This window comes from Tursiops truncatus, chromosome 1, assembly GCF_011762595.2.
Source record: "Tursiops truncatus isolate mTurTru1 chromosome 1, mTurTru1.mat.Y, whole genome shotgun sequence".
NCBI classification, from domain to species: Eukaryota; Metazoa; Chordata; class Mammalia; order Artiodactyla; family Delphinidae; genus Tursiops; species Tursiops truncatus.
Genome location: NC_047034.1, coordinates 167,704,570 through 167,728,826, shown reverse-complemented (window position 1 = coordinate 167,728,826; position 24,257 = coordinate 167,704,570). Strand labels below are relative to the sequence as shown.

General features: G+C 38.2%; 1 protein-coding gene across 14 annotated transcripts in view; it reads right to left on the bottom strand.

Moving 5' to 3' along the window:
- Window positions 1-24,257, bottom strand: part of EIF4G3 (eukaryotic translation initiation factor 4 gamma 3) — a 367,975-nt gene that overhangs the window by 235,094 nt on the left and 108,624 nt on the right. For 11 of the 14 annotated variants that reach the window (XM_033841819.2, XM_073794676.1, XM_073794731.1 and 8 more), the window contains one exon: window positions 6,960-7,088. The exons of the other annotated variants lie outside the window; for them this stretch is intronic. The gene's annotated coding sequence lies outside the window, so the exon portion shown is untranslated. The remainder of the gene's footprint in view (window positions 1-6,959; window positions 7,089-24,257) is intronic. 14 annotated transcript variants of the gene reach the window in all.

The following is a 24,257-nucleotide window of genomic DNA, read 5'->3' as shown; positions in this document are numbered from 1 at the left end:
AAGGGAAACTCTGGAAGAGGTTTTGCACTACCTATTATAACAGATGAGTGGTAGCTAGAGAAATCAAGAAGCGCCTCCCAGGACGTGTCCAGAGGAAATAACTCCTTAAACGTGAAACAGATAAAATCCTAAACCTTTTTCCCCCTGACAGAACTGAGATGGAAATAAACAACATCATCAACAAAAAACTGAGCTTACACCAAAGACAATGAAAAAAATGCTTGTGAAAGCACTCAGTTCTTACAGATTGGTTCTTAGAAAATTCTTTTTCTTTTTTTAATTAACTTATTGATTAATTAATTAATTTTTGGCTGCATTGGGTGTTCGTTGCTGCACATGGGCTTTCTCTAGTTGCGGCGAGCGGGTGCAACTCTTCGTTGCAGTGCATGGGCTTCTCACTGCGGTGGCTTCTCTTGTGGCAGGGCATGGGCTCTAGGTGTGCAGGCTTCAGTAGTTGTGGCACTCGGGCTCAGTAGTTGTGGCCCACAGGCTCTATAGCACAGGCTCATTAGTTGTGGCATATGGGCTTAGCTGCTTCACGACATGTGGGATCTTCCCGGACCAGGGATCAAACCCGTGCCCCTGCACTGGCAGGCGGATTCTTAACCACTGTGCCACCAGGGAAGTCCCATCTTTGGTTTTTAAAACTGTGTTGAATTAATGTAGAATTCATTTTTAAAACTTTCACCCTTCACACTTAAAGATTTCAAAATATAGGTTCTAGTCTTATAGATTTCCCAAACAGAATCTGAAACTTGGTGTTTTAGGGTACGGAAAGTCTGAATAATAGTTGCATTTAACTATCATTCTTACAACAAAACTTAAAAACTAACCACAAATATCTTGAAAGAAAATCACTGGGAATTTTTTTCTAGTTACATGCAATGCAAAGAGAAGCATAATCAAACAAATATGCCTTTAGGCATATTTCATGGTAAGCTATAAGACTGCATAAAAGATGAAATTCGGAAAACATCTGGTGGAGTCCTACTTTATAAATATGGTTGCAACTGTTTTTGTTAATAAAGAAAAAAGACAAAAGAGCTAAAATTCTCTATCAAATATGACCACATTAAGATAAATCTCAACAATGAGAGAAAAGAGCTTACCACAATTATTTAGCATATATTAGATGAAACCACAGATATAAATGATTTAAATTTTTATAAGCCTTATTTTTATACTAATGACACTTGTAAAGGCATGTTAATTTGTAAACTGCTTAATGACACTATATACTGATGAAATTTTCAATAGGTATAAATTTTTAAGTACGTACATATATTATCAACTGAAGAAAACAAAACAGAAGATTTGGCAACAGGACCAACTAAATGCAGTCAGTACTGCAGTTTCTGGAGGCTACATCAAATCTTTATGTGCCATGAATGCAGCTTCCAAACACCAGTCACTTCAAAGACTGCTTTAGACAGCCATAATATGTTCCATGGGGGAGAAGGCAAGTATAAAAAACAATAAATTTTGCTTTGCTTTCTTTTTTTTAAGGAACGTCAACATTCATCTATTTCAACAATGAAATGTGAAAAACATCTTCAAAGCCTCCTCTACTTATCCTGGTTAGCAACACTGACCGTCAGAGTTGCCAAACTCAGAATTTATTTTCTTCATGAAAGACATTTTAAAAATCAAAAAAAGTATAAAAACTTGCTTGCAGTAAATAAAATCACTGTTTAACTTAATAAGAAAGATAAAGCAGTTTGCAAAGTCTGAAACAATCCATCAATCAACAACTGTGAGGCAATAGTGAGTATTTTTCCTTAGTAAAACAAGACCTCTGAAAGGAAAACGAAGTCTGGAAGTTGGATAAAGTAAAATGATTGTAGGGACCATGAGTTGTTTAATCATATTCTTTTGTAATAATGAAAATAATAATGTTAAAATAAGTGCCATGATCAATAACTACTCCTCAGTGAAGAAGTCCTTTGCTTAGCATTTCCAGAGACAATAAAGAATCTAACCAGTGGATCACACACCATCACCATCTCAGTCCACTACTTAACATGACCAAGTTGATCTCTCAGAAAAAGAGAGGAACCAAATGAACAAGAACAGTGGGTGGAAAACATGTACCACTCCACTTCTTTGGCATTATTCTGAGCATGTCTTCTCAATGATTACTGTGAACATAGCTTAAGAGTTTAGACAGGGATACCGAGAGAAAAATGAAAAGGACTAGGCACTGAACCTGATAATCAGTGCCAGTTTGGACTCCTTAGTTTGTAATTTAGCTCCATTATGAGAAAATTAACTGAGTTAAAACAAATGTGTACCAACAATCAAGCAACAAGCATGAAACACTTTTGTTTTGCTTAAGTAATTTAAGATAATTCAAGTAACAAACTTGCGGTATTTTTTAAAAGACATAAAATGAAACAATGCAAAGTTTGCCTAATTTTAAGTATAAAATATAGAATTCATAATGTTTTCATGGGACTTGCCTGGTGGCACAGTGGTTAAGAATCCGCCTGCCAATGCAGGGGACATGGGTTCAAGCCCTGGTCTGAGAAGATCCCACAGGCCGTGGAGCAACTAAGCCCGCGCGCCACAACTACTGGGCCTGTGCTCTAAAGCCCACAAGCCACAACCACTGAGCCTGAGTGTCACAACTACTAAAGCCCGCATGCCTAGAGCCCGTGCTCTGCAACAAGAGAAGCCACAGCAATGAGGAGCACGCGCACCGCAAGGAAGAGTAGCCCCGCTCGCCGCAAACAGAGAAAGCTGGCACGCAGCAACGAGGACCCAACGCAGCCAAAACATAAATAAATATTTTTTTAAAAAAAAGGACATGTGGTTAAAGAAGTTTCTTTAATCTTTTCTGCAGTTGATTTGAATCTAATAGTTCTGTGTGTAAGAATAAACCACACTATTTCCAACAGAAAATGACCAAGCCTGGCCTCTACTTTTATCCTGGAAGGGATAAGCAAAGACCTGGAAGACATCTCAAACTCCTGGAGAGAGCTTCTAAATTTCACACTAATACCAGACAGGTAAGCAAATTAGACACACACACACACACACACACACACACACACACACACACACACACACAATATCCTGAAGAGAACCAAGTAGGCACGAAAATAACAAATGTCACTTATTGAAAGCATTAGCATGTCCTGTTCTGAGGCAGAATTTTATATAGTCTTCATAACAATCCTCTTAAAGAGTGGTACAATTCTAATTCTCTCCTATATAGCAGAAGAAGAAACCAAGTTCTAGAGATATCAAATAATTTACCCAACATCATATAACCAGAAAGTGACAGACCAAGTCCCAGAACCTGGAGTCTGTTTTGACTCCAAGCCTATAATTCTTTTCCCTCTATTTTGAAGGTTCTACTTTCCATAATGATCTACAAACATGTCAACTATTAAACCTAAGGAGGGACTTCCCTGGTGGCGCAGTGGTTAAGAATCTGCCTGCCAACGCAGGGGGCACGGGTTCAAGCCCTGGCCCAGGAAGATCCCACATGCCGCGGAGCAAGTCTGTGCGCCACAGCTACTGAGCCTGCGCTCTAGAGCCCATGAGCCACAACTACTGAGCCCGCGTGCCACAACTACCAAAGCCCATGCACCCAGAGGCCGTGCTCCGCAACAAGAGAAGCCACCACAATGAGAAGCCTGCGCACCTGAACGAAGAGTAGCCCCCGCCCGACGCAACTAGAGAAAGCCCACGCGCAGCAACAAAGACCCAACGCAGCCAAAAATTAATTAATTAATTAATTTAAAAATATATATAAATCTAAGGAGACTGAGTTTCCTACAGAACTCCCCATTTTTCCAGGTATGCCAATTTAGAAAAACTTCCTCACTCTGTAAACAGATGTTAAGATATTGTTGGGAGACAAATGAATCCATATAAGGCTGTCTCTGAAAGGCAGGGGATAAAAGGGGGGGTAATAAATCAGATATGAGTTACTGGGTTCATCCATCAGATTAGGAAGATGACAACAAAACAGACCACGAAGGGAAGCAAGATAATATTTGGTGACCCTTCTCCCTGGAATTCATGTACTCTGACTTCTAAAAGAAACGAATAAAATGGCATACAGAAAGGCATTTGTGGGCTTGACAACTGAGAGCACTGCTAGATCATCCTTTCTTAAATGCAAACTATGCATTTGCAAGCAGCACCGTCTTTCAGAACACTTAAGGGCTTTGGGCCAACTGCTAGGGTCAAATCACAACTGGAAACAGTAAAAATCTGAAATGGAAAACTAAGCTATTCCCCTTGTGTGCCAGTTATCGACTGCTTGCCTTTCAGCTCAAAATTCAACTTGTCTGCCAGTACAGTGAAAATGGATCTGGCACAATGTAAAGCTTGTCAGTAGAGGGCACTGTAAAGATATTGCAGGAGGAAAGGGTTTTGCTTCCTGGTTCCTGTGGGCATGCACAGCAGGCTCCTGCAGAACACACAGCTTCTCCAGAACCTGACTTCCCCAGTGCCCAGCGGCTCTACAGGGCGCAGCTTCTTCAGTGTCAGGATTCTGCTGCAATGTGCAGCAGCCAGCAGTACCCAGTGACTAACAGCTACCCCTGGTACCCTCTGAAGCCATTCTGCAGCAGAGTGCCTCCTAGAAAAAACAGCCCTGTGAAGAGTTTTCCCTCAGCACCTTAGAAGGCAGAATTCTGGAAAGTTCCAGAGGGTGGATTTCTAGTAAGTTCCACTGATGTGGCACCACAGCAACTTCTCTACCATTCAGAGAACCACATCATGCCAGATCTCAGCCCAAGGTGGGGGGAGCAGTCTCCTAACAGTAGCATGAAATAGAGGCACAAGGTTGGACAGGCCTTTTTTAGATTTTGGAGAGGACATACATTACATATGAGTGTGATACACCTCGACCTACCTACAAAGTCATCTGGGAGGTTTCTAATTTTGATTGAGGGAAAGAACAAAAGGAGGCTCTGCAGTAAGTTTAGGCTGCAACACAAGCTGCTCTACCACATGGGACCTGTGATCCAGCAGATTCAAGGTTATCTGAAGTGCCTGTGGCAGAGATGCTGTAAGGAGCCTGTAGCCATTGTGCACTGCAGCAGCTCTTTGCTAAAGGAACCGGTGCTAGAGAAGCCAGCTTTCCTCAACACTCCGTAAGATGAATTTCCAGCAAATTCCAGAAGAAGGATTTCTAGCACGTTCTACTGGTATGACACTACAATGACTTCTCTACTATAAGGTTATGCCACAGCCACACACTCTCTGGTAACAGGGTGGAGAAGAAGGCTCTTCCATGGGGACTCCATCTTGGCCCCAGGAGAAGCAGCTACTCCTTATATTTGTAATTTTTATATCATTTAGAGTTCTCTTTCTTACTAGCCAATCCCTCTGTACTCCAATCCCTTATTATATTTAATAATCCTTTATATTAAACTTTCCCTATTCAACTTACTACAGTTTTTCTTTGCTCCTGAGACTCAGACCAACATACCTGATTAATAGCGTGGGTGGTTCTGTTCAGTGCCATGAAAACCAACACTAGAAACTCATCCTAAACAATTAAGAATTCATTTTGACATATTTTACTTTTAAAACTCAAAGTTAAACAAGAATGATTTAGACCGAGTTTAAGTATAGCACTAAGCCCAAATTAATTTACATATTCCTGAATAGCGCTATTTCAATCATGCTTTGGCAAGTTGTACATTCCTTCTCCAAACATTCTATAGTTTGAACTATCATTAATCAACACTTATAACCACCAGCTTTTAGCATTATTTTCAGTAATTCTTCCTCTTATTATTCAAGCTCTTAAAGGCCTAAAATATAAAAGCCCAAATTGAAAATAATGTTATAATATTAATTTTTATTATTAAAAGGAATGTTTCTTACATGTAAATACTGACAATCTCAAAACAGCTTGGTTCAAGGTTATTGACTTGACTCTCTCTACATTCCAGTAAGAGACTTCTTAACTCTACCCCACTCTTAACCACAAGGAAGACCAAATAAGCATGTAATGGTGAGTTGGTACAAGCTGAAAGATTTCTTGGGAAATGGCTTAAAATGCAGGGGACCCACAGCAACATCTTAAAACAGTTTGTGTCTCCTGTGCCTGTTACTTGGAAATAAACTAAGGAGTTCACTATTCTTTAACAGTTCAACAAAATTTTAAGCCTCACAAATTCCAATAATCTATTTATAAAACCAAACAAACAAAAAAGCCCTGTAAAATTATCAATACTAAGAGGGAAAGACAGCCATATCTTTTACGAAAGTAGAAAATAACCACCAACACTCCACCAAAAAGTGAAAAGGGAGACTAACGGATTACACATTGAAAGGCAAACAAGTGCTTTACGAGATTTTTAATGAACTTTATGGAGTCATACTCTAATTTCTAAAACAACAAAAAGGAAAACTAAATATCACTGACAGTTTATTTTGAATTACTCCATAAATGAAATGTGTAAAACTGTTAGTAGTCACTATCATGGGAGGTGTGTCTAAAAAAATGTATAAGAGAAAATAGAAATTACTCTTCAAGTAATGTTGTATGTTTGCTTAAAAGTTTGCTTTAGAAAAATAGAAATTCGGGCTTCCCTGGTGGCACAGTGGTTAAGAACCTGCCTGCCAATGCAGGGGACACGGGTTCCAGCCCTGGTCCGGAAAGATCCCACATGCCGCGCAGCAACTAAGCCCATGTACCACAACTACTGAGCCTGTACTCTAGAGCCCGTGAGCCACAACTACTGAAGCCCGCGCACCTAGAGCCCATGCTCCACAGCAAGAAAAGCCACCGCAATGAGAAGCCTGCGCACCGCAATTAAGAGTAGCCCCCGCTCGCCACAACTAGAGAAAGCCCAGGCACAGCAACAAAGACCCAATGCAACCAAAAATAAATAATAACTAAATAAATAAATAATTTTTTTAAAAAAAGAAAAATAGAAATTCAGCTCTGACATGGAAATTTCTTTTAGGAAAAAAAAGGTTTTTCTTACTTGAGAGAGTCCAGGGGACGATGCATGTCCCGGGGGCGTTGCCGCTAGATTTGGATGCCCCTTGTTTATTTCATGTGCTGAGTAAGGGGAAGGGGTTGGGGGTCCCGGCTGTCTTGCTACTTGTGTTACCTGTGAGGAAATCAATTTAGTAAGAGTATTAGTAACTCAGTCTTCATAAATATTGCCAAAGTAGCTAATTTTTTAAATATGGAAGTATCTGTCTCACACTTTATACTAAAGTAAGTGCCAGACTGACTAAAGGCTTAAAATTTCAAAATTGAACAAATGAAATTCCTAGAAAAAAAGACATGAATATTTTCATCCATTCGATAAAAGATTCTTGAAACATACCTAAAACTAAAAATCTTAAAGGAAAAACTATGCTAAATGAAAAAAGCCAGACTAGAAACTACATACTGTACGATGCCATTTATATGATATTTTGTAAAAGGAATGAAAAAGAAATAAATTATTACAAGGGAAGAGGATAACTACGAAAGGGGCACAGGGAGATTCTGGGGGGATGACATAACTGTTCTGTATCATGTCTGTAGTGCAGATTACATCTCTTTGTGCTTGTCAAAACTAACAGAACTGTATACTAAAAAAGGTGAATTTTACTTTAGGTAAATTATACCTCAATAAACCTGAACCAAAAAAAGTTACTTATAGAGCATAATCTCATTTTTGTTTTTAAAAAAGTACATCTAAATATACATGTACATGCACATGTACATGTATATATATTTCTATATGTGTATCTACATCTACATATGTGTGCATATATATAATATACTCACAAGTATACATGTCACATTAAAAAGATCTGTAAGAAGATACACAAAGATCTTAAAAGAAAGCATGTAGGCGTTTCTTTTTTTTCCTATCATTTTTATTTTCTAATATAGTTCAACAGTCAATTAGCTATTTTACCCAAGTTCTTAGATCCTCTGAATTCTACCATAGAGTTAAAAACTCTACCCAGGGAGAAATGAAAGTGGTCTCCAAATGACATTAGATTTTCCTGGAATTCAATCAATCAGTCAGAGGCTCTGAAGAAAGTCTACTCCTTGATAATCTAACCCTAGAATCCATTATGTCTATCTAAAACAGAAATAAATGCCTAAAGACTCAGCTACCTGTTCCCAAAGCTGGAATAAAATGGACTTACGGAGAACTAACTACAGTCAAAAGCTTACAGGCTAGTAAGAGACACGAAAATGCTAAAATGTGACCAAAGTTTAAAACTGAAATTAATTGTATTTAATTTCTTCCCTGCTTTTTAAATAGCTTTATGATTTCCTTGAAAAACTTTGTTTCCAATTTGGAGTGAAAATTACATTTAAAAGGGCATGAGGTTTACCATGAAATGTTACAGCATTTATAAATCTCATCAGGGCAATTTTTCAAAGGATACAAGTCAGAATGCTATCTAAACATCTACTTTAGAAAATTAATAACCAGAAATGAAGAGTTCTTACAAGCAAATTTCTCACCAACAAGGCTTTATAAATTCATATTCTTGTTTCACACACTCTAGAATAAATTATTTTGATATTCTACTAAAGCAAAGCATCAAAATGGACACATATTTTTAACATTAGGAAAAAAATTTGCACAATGAAACAAAGTGAAAGAAGTTAGCTATATAAAATGTCAAGTCAATTCTCCAATTCATTCTGATAAAACAATCAAAGATTAAATTTACCCAGGGCAAAAAATCATAATATGGAAAAATGTTTTTCAAACTGCTATTAAGAATAAATTAATATTAAAAGATACTATTACATGGCCATACTACCCAAAGTGATCTACAGACTTAGTTTGATCCCTATCAAACTACCCATGACACTTTTCACATAACTAAAACAAATGATCCTAAAATTTATATGGAACCATAAAAGACCCAGAAGTGCCAAAGCAACCCTGAGGAAACAGAACAAAGCAGGAGGCATAACCCTCGGGACTTTGGACAACACTACAAAGCTACAGTAATCAAAACAGTGTGGTATTGGAACAAAAAACAGATATATGGACGAATGGAACAGAATAGAGAGCCAGAAATAAACTCACACACCTATGGTCAGTTAATCTTCAACAAAGGGGACAAGAATATAACAATGGAGAAAAGACAGTCTCTTTAGCAAGAGTGGTGTTGGAAAGTTGAACAGCCGCATGTAAATCAATGAAGTTAGAACACACTCTCATACCATACACAAAAATAAACTCAAAATGGCTTAAAGACTTAAATATAAGACACAACATCACAAAACTCCTAGAAGAGAACACAAGCAAAACATTTTCTGCCATAAACCGTACCAATGTTTTCTTAGGTCAGTCCACCAAAGGCAATAGAAATAAAAGCAAAAATTAACAAATGGGATATAATCAAACTTATAAGTTTTTGCACAACAAAGGAAACCATAAACAAAATGGATAACCTACAGGCTGGGAGAAAATATTTGCAAATGATGCAACCAACAAGGGCTTAATTTCCAAAATATAAAAACAGCTCATACAACTCAATAACCAAAAAAAAAAAAAAAAAAAAAATTGAAAAGTGGGCATAAGACCTAAATAGACATTTTTCCAAAGAAGACATACAGATGGCTCATAGGCACATGGAAAGATGCTCAACATTGCTCATTATTAGAGAAATGCAAACCAAAACTACAATGAGGTATCACCTCACACCAGTCAGAATAGTCATCATTAAAAAGTCTACAAATAACAAATGCTGGAGGGGGTGTGGAGAAAAGGGAACCTTCCTACACTGTTGCTGGGAATGTAAACTGGTGCAGCCACTATGGAAATAAGTATGTAAGTTCCTTCAGAAACTAAAAATAGAGTTGCCATATGATCCAGCAATCCCATTCCTGGGAATATACCCAGATAAAACTATAATTCAAAAAAATACGTGCACCCCTATGTTCATAGCAGCACTATTTACTACAGCCAAGACATGGAAATAAAGAAGATGTGGTACACACACACACACACACACACACACACACACACACACACACACACACTGGAATATTACTCAGCCATTAAAAAGAATGAAATAATGCCATTTGCAGCAACACGGACGAACCTAGAGACTATCATACTAAGTGAAGTAAGTCAGAAAGAGAAAGACAAATACAATATGATATCACTTATATGCGGAACCTAAAATACAACACAAATGAACATATCTATGAAAGAGAAACAGACTCACAGATATAAACTGACTTGTGGTTGCCAAGAGGGAGGGGGGTTGGGGAGGGATGGAGTAGGAGTTTGGGGTTAGCAGATGCGAATTATTATATATACAATGGATAAACAAGGTCCTACTATATGGCACAGGGAAGCATATTCAATATCCTGTGATAAACCACAATGGAAAAGAATACGAAAAAGAATGTATAACTGAATCACTTTGCTATACAGCAGAAATTAATACATTATAAATCAACTATCCTTCAATAAAATTTAAAAATAAATAAAATATATTACTACATGCATATCACAAATAACACAATAAGTTTTTTTTAAAAAACTTCACCCCAATATTGCCAAGGAACTAAGGAAACAGGACATAGACAGGATACTGTGAATGCGTTTACCATGTCCCCAAAACTACAGAGCAATGCATCACAGCTGCCTTAAAACCACACCCAAAGAATGATTCCATTTTGGAATACATACCCTGAAGAAATAATCTTACCTCAAAAACTAGGAACTTAAATATATGAGAGCAAAAAAAGGTAAAAATAGCAAATAATGAGAAAATAAAGTAACATAACTGAAGACATAAGAAATACATAGATGTGAACTGCCACCAATTGAAATGAATATGTGAAATAATCAAGAGTAAAAAAGAAAAGATACACCCTTTAGAACTACAAAGAGATTCTTCTATGTTCTACTGACAAAGACCAGAATAACTAAATCAATGATTTCAGATAAAGATTAGTGTTCAGTGCCCGCGTGCCACAAACTACAGAGCCCACAGGCTCTGGAGCCCATGCGCCATACATAACTAGAGAGAAGCCCATGCACCGCAAGGAAGAGCCTGCGTGCTGCAACAAAAGATCCTGTATGCCACGACGAAGATCCCGCGTGCCACAACTAAGACCCGACACAGCCAAAGATAAAAAAAAATAAATACACAAATATTTAAAAAAAAAAAAAGATTAGTGTTCATGTTTCCCTGAAAACTGCTTAAGTGCACTTTTTAGAATATTGTTATCACCCCATGAAATACAGATGTTTGACAAAAGGAGAAAAGGCATTTAGCCAAAGCACATGCTACTGCTAACATTAAAATTTTCCTTAAAGCAAGCACCAGTGAAAAACAACCTTCATAGGCAAATATCCCTGAAGTATGCATTCTCTGCTGTTCCTAAAGAGGTAGGCAAATTGCAGGAATCCTTTGGTATTGTATATTCTAGTAGAGTATTCCCTCCCAAATTTGGAGGTTTCTACTAATAAAAGCAAACCAAAGAAAATAAATCTGTATCAAAATAATAGGAGAATCATGTCATTCTTAAAAATTCTCCCAAAAAAAGCTACTACATGCAATAAATCTCTGGCCGTCACTGTGATCTATTTAATTCAAAAAGACCCCCTATTACAACTGTCATACTGCATTATGTACTACATGTTTGCTTTCAGTGTACTATAGAGCTTACTATCTTTGCCCAGGAAAAAGGTATACCATCTTCAATTAGAAATTATACAAAATATAAGTAGGTAACACAACCCTATCCCAAGGAAATGGCACAAGGTCTAATGAAGTTGTTGAGGATAAAATTCAAAATTACATGAAACTTTGAATATCTTCTTTCAAAATATTCCTAGATGAATGATTATTGAATTTTCTAGTCTCTGGCTACAGTTTCTTCTCCTCTCTGGCTAACTTATTCCATTTCAGATCATACTGTTATAATCCATGTCCTTTGAAGGTAGTGACAAGAGGTTCTCATGTAAAGGGGAAAAAACCATGTTTTCCCATTATTTATTATTAGTACCGTCTCAATTATGGAGGCTGGGAGTAGAAGTATAAAGGAGCTAATTATGGCAACTACTTAACCACCTCCAAAGCTAGAATATTTTTGTCTTTTATGTAATATTCATCTTAAGCAAAATTAATCAAACATTGTGCGGTATGCAGTGTGTGTGTGTGTCCTGTATTTAAGTTTAAAAGATTATATGCCCAAGAAACATTTACTTTTTATAGATATTATAGTTTTGCATTGGCAATAATGTAGAGCATCCAAAATTCTCATTCATATGCTGGTGGAAATGTAAATTGGTATAAGCTCTTTGGAAAAGAATTTGGCATTAGTTAGTAACGTTGAAAACAAGTATACCCTGTAACCTAGCTCTTCCTAGGTATACATTTGCGAGAAACAGGAAAATGTGCACCAAGGTACGTGTACAAAAATGTCCATAGTTGCATTGTTCTTACTACCCAAAACTGGAAATAACACAGCCATTCATTAGCAGGAGAACGGATCAATAATGAAATATTTTCCTATGTGGACATCAAATTTAAAACTACAGCGACACATCACAACTTGAATGACACTCATTAATGATACTGAGTGAAAGAGAACACAGAAGACTACAGAGTATGATTCCAAAAAAGTTCCAAAACAAACAAAACTTGACTATACTAATTTAGAAATGCATAAATGGATGGCAACACTGTAAATAAGAGCAGGAATTTTTTTTAAGGCAGATATATTGGGAAGACAAGGAGTTAAGATCAGGTAAGGCCACATTATGTTTTATTTTTTCACACCTGAGGGGTGAGACATAGATTTTGCTTTACAATTATTTGTTAAACTCTACTTTTATGTTTTATGCACTTCTATGCACGAATGTTATAATCCTCTTCCACTCCCTAAAACAGTTTACAGACCAAAACAAGCAAATTACTTAGGACCTGGGGTAAAATACTAGTTACACTGGTACTAGTTATACTGCTGTTCTACAAGGAGTAAGAATATGAAAAGAAAATAAATTAAAAGAAAACCTCTAAAATTTTTATCTTGGTGGAAACTTCAGCTAGCTAGTAAATTTTCATTCAAGAGTTCTACCTAGGGGCCTCCCTGGTGGCGCGGTGGTTGCGAGTCCGCCTGCCGATGTGGGGGACACGGGTTCGTGCCCCACTCTGGGAAGATCCCACATGCGGCGGAGCGGCTTGGCCTGTGAGCCATGGCCACTGAGCCTGCGCGTCCGGAGCCTGTGCTCCGCAACGGGAGAGGCCACAGCAGTGAGAGGTCCGCGTACAGCAAAAAAAAAAAAGAGTTCTACCTAAAATCATCTCCTATAAAATCAATGATACTTTGTGGTTGCTGACCAAATGTAACTTGAATCTTTTGAGAGTTTAAAGCTAAACCATAAAGGCCATGGAAACTAAGATGAGTCAGTAAGCATAAAGTTGAGGGCCTCCTTGTTGGCGCAGTGGTTAAGAATCCGTCTGCCAATGCAGGGCCCACGGGTTTGAGCCCTGGTCCGGGAAGATCCCACATGCTGCAGAGCAACTAAACCCGTGCACCACAACTACTGAACCTGCGCTATAGAGCCCAAGAGCCACAACTACTGAGTCTGTGCACCACAACTACTGAAGCCCAGGCGCCCTAGAACTCATGCTCCGCAACAAGAGAAGCCACCGCAATGAGAAGCCCATGCACCGCAATGAAGAGCAGCCGCCGCTCGATGCAACTAGAGAAAGCCCACGTGCAGCAATGAGGACCCCCACACAGCCAAAAATAAATAAATAAAATAAATAATAATAATTTTTTTTAAAGTTGCTTTATTTAGCACTATATTACCTGATTTGAAAAAATATTCTGGTCAATTAAAGGCTATAATACATAAACTACAATTTTCAAATAACAGTAATTTAAAAATTAAAGTTTCCTGAACGTGATCATTCTCTCATGACCCCAGAGCAATGAAAATACTATGTGGGAAACAGATGTGGGGGAAAAATGGCCAGGTTTAAGCAACAGGAAGTAGGGACTATGGAGAACTGGACAGAATACCCATCCCCCATAGGGCAGTAGATACTCAGATACTCAGCTGTAGCCAAGTGCTGCCATTCAGGAATTCCAAATAAGCCATGCAGTATCTTCCAAGTTTTCAAGAAAAACTAAAAATAAAGATTTTTACATGAAATTTTCCTGACCTCCAAAACACTGTACAAGCCAAATAAAGCACATCTATAGATTAAGTACACAGGCATTAAAAAAAAAAGTACACAGGCAGCCAGTGTGTGAATCTGGCTCTAGGGGCACCTCATGATCATCACCAAATATGAACTTTCTGGGTTTTTTTTTTTTTTTTTTGACAAAACAAAGGACTATTTATTACTTTCAACAACAGCAGTAGCCAGAGTATGAGCATTTTTGCGCCACACTTTGAACCTGAGTCCCAGGGCAACACAAAGAGGGCCAGGTGACAAGTGCACATATGGTGACTTGCATTACCTGAAAGAACACTGCACTTAGGAACTTGAATCTTTTATAATGGGCAGTAAGCATGCTGCCTTTTGCTCCAGAAAGAGACATTATCTTTATTATACAATAAGCAGGCACGCACATTTCCTCTGAATGTCTTACACACCGCCATGGTGTTCTTCCACCTCTGCCACTTTATGTACCAAGAGAGTAATAGGGTAAAGAAAAAAAATGAGAACAGTAAAGCACTGATGAATTTATTCAGAATATTCCAATCAGCAAATCTAGAGAGAATAAACTTTGTTTAAAGGAAGTACTCACGTATAGACCTGTGACTGAATTCTAGACAAACAGTCATTGAATGAATACAGATATATTGTTAAACGTTATAGACACATATATAAAGTAGTATATCTTTATTCATTGCATCTACATAATATATGCATATATTGCACAATATATGCAATAAAAACATAGCACTTAAAAACACACAATAATTAAATCTTTATTAAAAGAATTACAAAGGATTCCTATCAAGAAATATTAATGTTTTCAGCAAAAAATGACTAATATAAAGGTTAAAAGGTTTATGTCTGAGAAGCCACCCCGTAACTTTTTAGCCCAAGATGAAGTTTATTTAGTGAAGTCATCTAAAAGCATTCCAGGGCTTCCCTGATGGCGCAGTGGTTGAGAGTCCGCCTGCCAATGCAGGGGACGCGGGTTCGTGCCCGGGTCCGGGAAGATCCCACATGCCGCGGAGCGGCTGGGCCCGTGAGCCATGGCCGCTGAGCCTGCGCTCCGCAGTGGGAGAGGCCACAGCACTGAGAGGCCCGCGTACCGCAAAAAAATAAAAATAAAATAAATAAAAGCATTCCAACAGCTGCAATTCCCACATGGAAATGACCAAGTTCAATTTCTGGTAGACTGGAAAGATTCCAAAGCTTTTCTCACTTGGTTAATTTCAACACTCTATGAGATCCTCTAGCAGCTGAATGGATAAGCAGTTTCTCCTTCTGATTAGTTTTTCATGTATATCATCCTAGTTCTTCCTTCAGGTCATTTATTTCCCAATATCTAGAGATATTTTTAATTACAGATATTGGGAAATAAATAGAAGCTGGTTTAGTCAACTAAAAAGGAACATTACAGTGGATACTAGATACGTATCATGACATTTTTCAAAGTCTCTCTGACATTACCACTGCCAATCCCCTCCCATAACCAAGAAAAAGAGAAAGTAAGTGACTTTCCTCTTTGTTCTACTCTTAGCTACACTTATTAGGTTGAACCATATGGAACTTCAGATATTCAAGTTGTTTTTCACATTAAAAAAAAAGGCAATTTCATGATTCCAGTAATACTTAAATACTCAAGCAAACAGATGCTATCCTGGACAGTTCTGATAAATGTAATATTTAAACAAAGGATGTCACAGTCATCAACATCTGCAGCCCTCCAATGTGAGCTGGTGAGCCCTGAGGAAACTCAGCGCTGAAAAGACTACCTGCCGGGACTTCCCTGGTGATCCAGTGGTTAAGAATCCCCCTTCCAATGCAGCAGACGCGGGTTCGAGCCCTGGTCAGGGAACTAAGATCCCACATGCCACGGGGCAACTAAACCCGCACACCGCAACCTACTGAGCTAGCGCGATCTAGAGCCTGTGGCCCACAACTACGATAGTCAGAGTGCCACAACTACTGAGCTCACGCACTCTAGAGCCCATGGGCCACAAGAGAGCCCTCATGGGACTTCCCTGGTGGCACAGTGGATAAGACTCTGCACTCCCAATGCAGGGGGCTCAGCTTCGATCCCTGGTCAAGGCACTAGATCCCACATGCATGCCACAACCAAGAGTTCGAATGCCACAACTAAGGAGGCTGCCTGCCGCAACTAAGACCCGGCGCAACCAAATAAAATAAATAAATAAATCTTTTTTTAAAAAAAGAGAGAGAGAGAGAGGACCCTTGTGCCACAACTACCAAGCCCGTGAGCTCTGGAGCCTGCTCACCACAACTAGCGAGAAGCACATGTGCTACAACGAAAAGCCCATGCACCACAACAAAAGATCCCACACGTTACACCCAAGATCCCACGTGCCGCAAACCAATACCCAATGCAGCCAAATAAATAAATAAATATTTTTAAATATATATATATATATACCTGCCACCTAGCAGCCATCAGACTGTAACCTCTCCCTACCATGAGCCCTGAGGAAACTCAGGATGTGAAAACACAGGATACTGGCCCCAGAAAGCTGAGGTGCATACCAAAGGAATGATTTCAGTGAGCCCAGTCTCTTGCATCCTCCCATACATAGAAAAGCGCTAAATTCCTTAACTTGAGAGATCTGGTTTTCTTTAATTAACAATAATCTTTTGACGTTCAGACTATCTGCCCTTTGTTACAAAACTTCAATATTACCTGGCTCCCGCCATCACCTCTCTGGAGCAGTCTCTCAGAACTATCTGAAATGTTGTCTCCCGAACTGCAGTCTGCATTTTTGCCCCAAATAAAACTTAACTCGCAACTCTCATGTTGTGCTTTTTTTTTTTTTAAGTCATCAGTTCTATCATGGACTCTGTAGTAGTGGGTTCAACTCTGAAGATTGTTTCTTTTCATATTTATTAATTGGCAATGGAAACAAGAGAAAGAAAAGCAGATTAGCTGCTTTTTCAATGTTAACAGTTGAGTACCTACCACAGATCAGTAACAATAGAATAAAACTAAGAAAAAAACACCTGGGACTTCCCTGGTGGTGCAGTGGTTGAGAGTCCGCTGCCGATGCAGGGGACACGGGTTCGTGCCCCGGTCCGGGAGGATCCCACATGCCGTGGAGCGGCTGGGCCCAGGAGCCATGGCTGCTGTGCCTGCGCGTCCAGAGCCTGTGCTCCACAACGGGAGAGGCCACAGCAGTGAGAGGCCCGCGTACCGCAAAAAAAAAAAAACACCTGGCCTCCAAGCATGTCTAGGTATAAAAGGTAACAAACAGCACACCAAGTGTGAATCCTTCGGGGCCAGAGGACACATTGTTGCAAGCAGAATTCTAAAATGGTTCTCAATATTCCTGTCTCTGGTGCTCGTACCCTGTATAATTCCTTCCCCTTAATATGCCAGTGAATATGATGGAATATCACTCCTATGACTAGGTAACTACACAGCTGACTTCAAGTTAATCAAGAAAAAGATTATCCTGGGTGGGTATGAACTTACTAGGTGAGCTCTTTAAAGCACAGTGAATCAAAAAGGTACTCTCCTGTTTTCTTTTTCTAATTTATTTTTTATATTTATTTTTGGCTGTGTTGGGTCTTCGTTTCTGTGCGAGGGCTTTCTCTAGTTGCGGCAAGCGGGGGCCACTCTTCATCGCGGTGCGCGGGCCTCTCACTATCGCGGCCTCTCTTGTTGCGGAGCACAGGCTCCAGACGCGCAGGCTCTATAGTTGTGGCGCACAGGCCCAGCTGCTCCACAGCATGTGGGATCTTCCCGGACCAGGGCTCGAACCCCTGTCCCCTATATTGGCAGGCAGATTCTCAACCACTGCGCCACCAGGGAAGCCCCTCTCCTGCCTTCTTAAAGACTAAGCTGACTTACAGGTTATGCAAGGACCACATAGCAAGGACCCAAAGGTAGCCTCTAGGAGCTGAGAGCAATCCCTAGCCAACAGCCAGCAAGAAAACAGGGACCTCAGTCCAACAACTACAAGGAAATAAATTCTTCCAACTATCCTAATGTGTATGGAAGTGAACCCCAAGCCTTACATGAGATTCCAGTCCTTGCCAACACTTTAATTTCAGCATGGTCCTGAGCAGAGGACCCTGCTAGCCCAGACCCACAGAATCTGTGAAGTAATAAATGGGTGCTATTTTAAGCTGTTAATTCTGTGGTGATTTGTTACATAGTAATAACAAAAACTAGGAAAAGACCTCACATGGCACAGAAACAACAGGTATAACATAAGACCCTGAGATCTTGACAAGGTCAAGAAATGGGAGTGATTAAACTGTTACAAGTAGGGGGTCCGGGGTAGTCCCCCCATCATGAGGCTAAGAGGAGATGGCAGCAGAGGCAATATTACTTAAGGACTTGTAGGCATGGTAAGGACTTGGGATATTATTCTAAGTGGAATAGAAAGCTAATGGAAATTTTTCTTTTTTTTTTTTTTTTTTGGCTGCGCTGGGTCTTCTCTAGTGGTGGCATGTAAAGCCTCATTAGTTGCAGCACGCAGGCTTAGTTGCCCCACGGCATGTGGGATCTTAGTTCCCCGACCAGGGATCGAACCCACAACCTCTGCATTGGAAGGCGGATTCTTAACCACTGGACCACCAGGGAAGTCCCACTACTGGAAATTTTAAGCAGGAGCATGACCAGATCTGATGCTTTCCAAAGATCATTTTGGTTGCTTTGTGAAAAGAAAGAATTGAAGAGTACAAGAATGGAAACAGATTCATTTAAAAGCTATCACAATAAGCTAGGCCAAAACTGATGATAGCTTAGAACAGTAAAAATAAAGATGAAAAGAAGTGGACCAATTTGGGTTATATATTAGAGGCAGAGCCAAACAGAATTGCTACTGATTTGACTGAACGGAAGGGACAGAAGGGAATGAGGATTGACTGATTCACTTATTTAATATACATTTATTGAGAACAAATTGTATGCTATGCACTGGTACATGGGATACAAAATTAGGTGAATAAGGCTCTAAAATCTCTGTCTTCATGGAGTTTACATCCTAGCTGAAGGTAATAAGATAATCGTAACAGATTTAATAATTTTTTAAATATATATTTTAAAGTGATAACTATTATGGAAATACAGGATGGCTTTTAAGTCTATGGCTTGAAATATTCAGTGGGTGGAGATATTCATGTGAGATAGGGAGAGCAGATTTAGGGGAAAGGGTAATCAAAAGCAATATATGCCTATTAGATATCCAAATGGAAGTGATAAGTAGCCAGTTCAATATCTGAATCTAAGCTCAGAAGAGGAGTCAGGGCTAGAGAAGATAAATTTAGAAGTAGGGTCATATCAAAGTTTCAGGTAGTCTCTAAGCTAATTCTGAAAACTAGTAAATGAAAATATGAAAAAGTCTGAATTTATAAACCAGGGGCAAAAACCATAGCTAAATTTATTTCTGTATCTATTTGGTCAGTGTTAATTGTTGCATATTCAAGACAGTGCTCACCCTCTCAATGGAATCCATATGGCTAATTTCTCTGCTCAGAATTATAAAAGAACAAACAAGATTATCATAAGATGAATCAGTAATGTCCTAAACTAAAACTAAACCAAAGTAAGAATCTCAGAATTTTAAAGACAGAAGGTCTTTAAGACCTTTAAGACAAACAACCTAATTTCAGCAGTCCTAGGATCAATACAGACCTAGCACCACACAGAAGGCGGCCCAAAACAGATATTTTTTTAGACTGGTTAATTATTTTTTTTAACTGAGGTATAACTGACATATAACAAAAGTTGTTTTGTTTTGTTTAATAATGGGTCTGCTAATGTTAGGACAGAATATAAAGGACAGGACAGATAACCGTAATACAAACCAATTTGATATGATTCCTAATTTTACCTCCTCTGACATACAGTCAACACTGACTAAGCATCAGTGCTCTGTCAGGCACTGTATTAAGCTTTAAAAATGAAATAGCCCTTGTCCTTAGAAGTTCCAATAGAAAGAAAATCACAGTAAGTAAAGAAACAAATCATGTGATAAATCCTATAAGGGTATGTATTTAAAGCATTGATTAAAAACCAGAAGTAACTAGGTCTGAAACTGGGGAAGGCTTAGTAAAATCTGAGTTGCACCTTGAGAAGTAAAAAGCTTGAGTTCAGACCAAGAATTAGAGATATTATTTTTAAAAGAAATTTACTGAGTACAGAGGGTAAGAAGGTAAAACATGTTCCACATGTTTTAGGTAAGGGGTTCTCTTTAGAAAGGGTTGGGGGAAAGAGAGGTAAGTGGAATGAAGCTGGTACAACTGTAGCCTGATTATAGCCAGACTGTAGAAAAACTACATATTCTTTGCCAAGATATTTTAATTTTTTGCTGTCAGCAAAGAGGAGCCACTGATTTTTTAAATGATTATGTAATCTTACCTCATTTATATTATAAGGATAAAAGAGAGGCTAGAATGTCCACCAAAAATATCTGTATACGAACGTTCCTTATTCAAAATACCCAAAAAGTGGAAATGACGCAAGTACCTATTAACTGATGAAGAGATAAATAAAATAAGGTATATCCACACAATAGATACTATTCAGCCACAAAAACATTATGCTAAGAGAAGTCAGTCATCAAAAGGACCAGATATTGTATGATTCCACTTACATGAAATGTTCAGAATGGGCAGATCTATCAGAAACAGAAAGTAGATTAGTGGTTGCCTAGAGCTGGGTGACTGGGGAGTAATGGGCTAATAAGGGACACCAGGTTTCTTTTCCGGGTAATGAAAATGTCCCAAAATTGATTTTGGTGAGGGCTATACAGCTCTGAATATGCTAAGATCCAGTAACTGTACATTTAAATGGGTGAATTACATGATATTCAAATGTTGTCTAAAGATGAGAGAGACAGAGATAGAATCTAGAGCTGAGGAAGCAAACTGAATAGTAATGGGAAAGGAGATGATTTTCATATGGGAATCAATTTCAAAGGACCAATTTGAGAAATAACAACGTTAATCAAGAGCTGCAGAGATAACTTATGGTTTCTACATGCAATACATCACAATATCCAAAGGCATCAACAGGCAACTTATGAAGATTCACGTCTGACTAGGAAAAGACATGGCAGATCTAGAAGTATTTTATCCTATTCACCTAACCTGAACTTCACATGATTGGCTTTGGTGACACAGTAGCAAACTGCATGTTCAAAATTTCTATCTTAGTTACTATTCATTTTGGTTTTATCTATTCTTCTTCCATATGTTAGAAACTGAGGCACTGAAAACACAGTAGGAGAAAACATGACCATACCTCACTTCAGCTCTATCATTTAATAGCTGTGTTACTATGGGCAAAGAACTCAGAGTTTCACTTTCTTACCTTGTAAAAAAATAAGGAAATCTTAAGAGGCATGTAATGAAAGACTACAGATACACTTTGGAGAGTACCTAAGATACTGCATGATACACAAAAATTGGAAGCTACTAATATTTCTACTTACAAATTAAACATGAGGTTCATGAAGACCTTTATAGGAACATACAACTTATTTTTAAAATATACAGTTTAACTTGATATCTAGGGCATCTTTAAACATGGATATCATGAGTTTGTATTTATATATGTGCAAGATAGGTAACTATTCTTAGAATATAAACGTATTAAATTAAGATGAAATAAATGAGTTTTAGGTCATTTTCCATTAGTTATAACATCAGAGATTTCAGCAGCTGAGGCATAAGCATGAGGTAACAAAGCTCTTTAATTCACTTATATCTGTTGTTGATATGCCCACAAAAACAAATTAGCAAAAAGTACAGGAGAACTAAGAGCAGATCATGAAACCCCATCAAAAACAAAACAAAATTAAAATGTAACACTGAATCACTGACTAAAAGAATAACTAATACATTGACTGCATAATAAAATAAATTCCTGTCCTCTGATATATTCTTTAAGGAAAGGATTACTGATTCCAAAAGGAACCCCCATCCTCTTTAGAACTAGATTTTTAATATTCTTAATATAATTCAGGTTCAGACAGTACAAAGGAAAAAACCTGAGACAAGACTGACACCATACCTAAAACTCTACATTTGGATTAGGTACAGAAATGGTTTCCCTAAGACTTAGTCTCTTTTATTTACAGGCCACATGGGAGCTCTGGAGAATCTCACAGGAAAGATTCATGGAGATTATCATTCTCCTTTAATGTAAGAGTTGACAATATAAATTCTCTTACCAGTAAAACTGGGGAAAAAAATCAGATGAAAAAAGAGCAGAGATCACAAAGCAAGAGTTAAGAAGGAAACAGAATTTATAAACAAACAACACTGTTCTGTTTCACCTTTGAGTACGATTTGATTCATCAAGTGTCCAAATTGTTCTAAAAATTTGCTTAGTTATTTGTTAGGGGACCAAGAATCTAACTATATTGAGAGGAAACATAGAAGAGAAAGGAGGACTGTGAAAGAACTGAAACACCACCTATCAAAGCAAAGAGTCAACTGATAACGAAAATCAATGGTTAAAAAAAAGTATTTTACTTACAGATACAGAGGTAATGCCAGAGGAACTAAAAGCAAAACTAGTAAAAAGTGGCTGCCTCTGACAGGTAAGACCAGAAGGTGAAGAGTAGGCAAGGGGTTGTTTCTTTTCATAATAAACCTTTCTATATTATTTGCTTTTTAAAAGCCATATGTATTCTACTGCTCTGTTTTCGTTGAATAGATGGATAAATGTTAATCAGTTATTTAAGAATCATCATGAAGAAATTACCAAGATAACAAAGATCAAAAAGGTATAGCTGTTAATCAGAGTATTATTTATAAAAGCAAGAATAGAGAAATAACACAAATATCCATCAACAAAGGACTAGTTATAGGGACCTCCCTCGTGATCCAGTGGTTAAGACTCCACGCTCCCATGCAGAGGGTGTGGGTTTGATCCCTGGTCAGTGAACTAAGATCCCACATGCTGCACAGTGAGGCCAAAATAAATTAATTAAATAAATAAATTAAAATAACAACAAAAAAAACAAATGACTAGTTATATAAATCACAGTACAAAAGAAATACTCTTCTATGTAAACACCTCCATTCCTAAAAGTGCCTTCTTCCCAATATAGCCAAAACTCTTATGACGTAGTTCTGTATTTAACGACACAAATCATGGGCCACTAAAATGATGCGTAATTCTACCCTGACATGAAATGATACACATGATATGTTAGGATAAAAATTTAACTTCGAGGAATACATATAAGTATGAACAAAAATCTTTTTTAACTTACATGTGTATAACTTTTAAAGTTGTATGTGTATATTGTATATATGTCTATAAAAGTAAAAAGCATATAAAGAATTCCCAATACATATAAAGGTTTCTCTGGAAAATAATGGCTGATTCTCCTTCTCTTTACGATTTTTTTTTTTTGCGGTACGCGGGCCTCTCACTGTTGTGGCCTCTCCCATTGCAGAGCACAGGCTCCAGACACGCAGGCTCACAGCCATGGCTCATGGGCCAAGCCGCTCCAGGGCATGTGGGATCTTCCCGGACCGGGGCACGAACCCGCGTCCCCTGCATCGGCACGTGGACTCTCAACCACTGCGCCACCAGGAAAGCCCTACAATTTTACTTTCTGATTTTTTTTCTTAACTGGTGTTATTTAGTCAGAAAAAAAGTAAAGCTATGAGTCACCTGTTTAACCATGTTTATAACAGTAAAAAATACATAACGCCGCGGGGAATGGGTAATTGCATCCTTAAAATATATATTTAGAAATACTTTTTTTTAACATCTTTATAGGAATATAATGGTTTTACAATGGTGTTAGTTTCTGCTTTATAACAAAATGAATCAGTTATACATATACATATATCCCCATATTAGAAAGACTTGTTAGTAAGAAGTTGTTTATAATTTTAAGGGGAATACTAAATCAAAAGTATTTTTTTCTTAAGTACAAAGCAAAACAACTGGAAGAAACATGTTTAAAATGAGTGGCATGGCCCTTTAGGTAGCAAGATAATGGGGTTTTGTTTCCTATTACACTTTTCTTTGAGTTTTTTTTTTTCTTCTAGCAGGCACACATAAATTTTACAGTGAGCAAACCTGCTTTTGGAACTCGCTAGTTAGGTTTCCGGATTGGCCTATAAAATCC